Source organism: Mytilus trossulus, chromosome 2 (assembly GCF_036588685.1).
Source record: "Mytilus trossulus isolate FHL-02 chromosome 2, PNRI_Mtr1.1.1.hap1, whole genome shotgun sequence".
NCBI lineage: Eukaryota > Metazoa > Mollusca > Bivalvia > Mytilida > Mytilidae > Mytilus > Mytilus trossulus.
The window spans coordinates 10,233,124-10,236,105 of NC_086374.1; the positions used below are offsets into that span (position 1 = coordinate 10,233,124).

Here is a 2,982-nt window from a genome sequence, read left to right on the forward strand (position 1 = left end):
GGACAACCGGAAGCGCCTGAGTAAGGATTTCGCCGCTCAGTGATACGGTTCACTAGACGACGTTGTCAACACGTAATGGCGGCCATTATTTGACGTTGGATTTGGCATTCCATGCTGAAAAGTTGCATTTATGACATTCTTGGATGCTTAATCTTTATGCTGAATAACACAAAAGGTAATGGTTTATACCAGATATTTTAGTTAATTACTATCAAATAAGTCGGATCCAAAGAAATGATTTAAACGGCAAAAATAAAATCAAACATGCATCATTTCCTTATAATATACTAGTATTGAATCAACTATATACTGGTGAATTACTTTCGGATTTCGATCTAAGGTATCCGCACTTGTCTCCGGAAATATTATACCCACACAAGTTGTCAACATCCGTTTTTAAACTGGTCAAGGTGTTCTTCACGATCTCCATGGAAAATATTCACGCTTTCACTTTTTGCTCAGATAATAGAACATTGTAAATCTCTAACTGAAAATACGGACCCATATGAATCAAATTCGAAAGCACGTATGATCACGTTTCATGCCGATTGCAAGTTCTCGAAAAAGGGGGGTACACATGTAATTTCAATGCCCCATAAATTGCAAAATATAGGCTACTGAGGCACCACGAATTTTAATGAACGTCTCGGGTTCAACTCAAAAGTGGACCCCATAGGCGGATTTAGGGGGGGGGGGGGGGGGTTCAGGCTCCCCCTTTTTGGGAAAAAATATGGTTGCTTATATAGGGAATCACTGAAGCGTGATTGGAGCCCTCTTAGGTCAGTCAGTGGGCCCCCACCTATGACAATTTCTGGATCCGCCACTAGACACACTTATACTGTATGTTGGATGTTTTATACCAGGTATAATATTTCATTTGGAAAAAAAATATTTGTGTCCCTGATTTCATATATATGTCATGTACATATGTACACCAAAATGTAAAATTCATAAAAATTAAATCTTTCATAAACATAAAATACAAAAGGAAAGCGATACAGGCACAGGCTCCTCTTTCCCATACAAAAAAAAAATAATAGATAGCCATGCATCCTCTAAATTCATATCTCATATTTTAAAAGAAATTTACACATTGAAATTAACCACTGAATCACCCACCCATTTCAGAGCTTATACATGTACATGTAGCTCATGACCAGGAATTATTACAAATTTGATATGCCTGTACAGATTCTTTATATCCATTATGTTATATTATTCCTATAGGTTAGATAGTCATATATATTTTTACAACTAATCATGCTACTTAGAAATGATAATCCATTGACAATATTAATTTCTTTCAAAAAATGTACTCCAACTTGATTGATATCATAATATTATCAAAATAATGGTGTTATGACAGTGGTGGTTCATTGATTCAAATTAAAACAAGGTTGTGAGTGCCCTGAAAATGTAAAAAAAAATCAGCTTGCATATATTTATGTACACTGTACACTATTATAATACATGTTTTCTTTGCCTGTAACTTTTATGTATTGAGCAGAAATTTATAATAATAGATATATAAAATTGCGAATGGAAATGGGTTATGTGTCAAAGAAACAGCAACCCAACCAAAGAGCAGACAACAGTCTACAGCCACCAATGGGTCTTCATTGGATCAAGAAAATATGGGTTTTTTTGGTAATTTATTTGGCAAATTTGTATTCATGTGTTGATAATAACAATGCAAAATTAATTAAATTTTGCATTGAATAATTTAGTATTATAGATTTAGTAATGTATGTACATTTGCTTTATATTTACAGGATAGAGAAAGATGTTCACTATGAATCAAAAATTCAAAACAGAGGACTTTTATATATCAACAAAAACAATTGCAGTACATGCACATATACATGTATAAAAGGTATGATATACATACATGATACAGCAAGAAAACAGTAATCAAATGGAATGTCAAATTATTTTGTTTAAAATAGAAAACAAGATGACTAGAATATATATTAACATGATAAGGGTAAGAAATCCAAATGTGTCTGTTCAGGGTAACACCAGTGGGTTATTTTACAATGCGCTATGATTTCAATCTCACAAATATGAAACAAAACATGATAGACAAATATGAATTAACACTATTTTGATAATGAAATAGACTGAAAATATTTTACATTTAACAGTCAGACAAGAAAATTGCCAATGGAATAAATTTGGAATGGAAGTTAAAATTTATAGTTTATAGGTCCAAGAATCATACACAGACTTTAAGACCAAATGGTATACTTTTAATAGTTTAAAGATTTTATGCTACATGTATTATCTATGCTGTATAATTTCAAGATAGTTTCATTTGGATTTAAAACTTAATTTCAAGAATGAAGGGTTCAGTATTTTAAGATTCATTAATAAAGATTTAAAACAATATAAGGGAATTAACGCTTACATGATGTGCATCATATTCATATCCATGAGAATGTCAGAAGTGTTTAAATAAACTTGAACATTTTTTCAGATACATGTAAGAGAATGACTTAAGCAGACCATATTTGGGTCAATGATGCCCATAACAATGAAATATATATTAAAATTATCATTAATCATTTATCATTACTTTTCAATTGAATCAACAAACTTAATTTAATAACAAATTTATTGTTTTCATTTTCAGTACACTGTCAGCATGGTCAGAAGAAGAATTTTACTGGAGGATTAAAATTTTGATACCTGGAATCAGTAATGAATATGAAAATGAAAATGATATATATTCATGTACAGAATGGTAACCGAGGTGGTTCAATTGTTTTATTAGCAGACATTTTTGTTGAACTTATGCAGGATTGAATAAATGAAACTTAAGCTGACTATGGGCTCAATGTGTAGTAAAAAGAGGATTTTGAAATATATGCAAGATTCATCAACATTACAATGTGCACAAGTGAAATATCACCTTATTTAGTAAAAAAAAAAATCAGATTATTGACTCAGTTGTTTTCATGAAAAAAAAGTTTCAAAGCAATA

At 31.2% G+C, this 2,982-nt stretch overlaps 1 long non-coding RNA gene across 4 annotated transcripts; it reads left to right on the forward strand.

Annotated features, from left to right (window-relative positions):
- LOC134706453 (uncharacterized) lies at positions 1-2,982 on the forward strand. 4 transcript variants are annotated; one of them, XR_010105620.1, is made up of 3 exons: positions 1-175; positions 1,773-1,873; positions 2,633-2,982. It is a non-coding gene; the product is annotated as an uncharacterized LOC134706453 (long non-coding RNA). The 4 variants fall into 4 exon arrangements; XR_010105621.1 differs by lacking the exon at positions 1-175 and adding an exon at positions 287-340; XR_010105622.1 differs by lacking the exon at positions 1-175 and adding an exon at positions 349-526.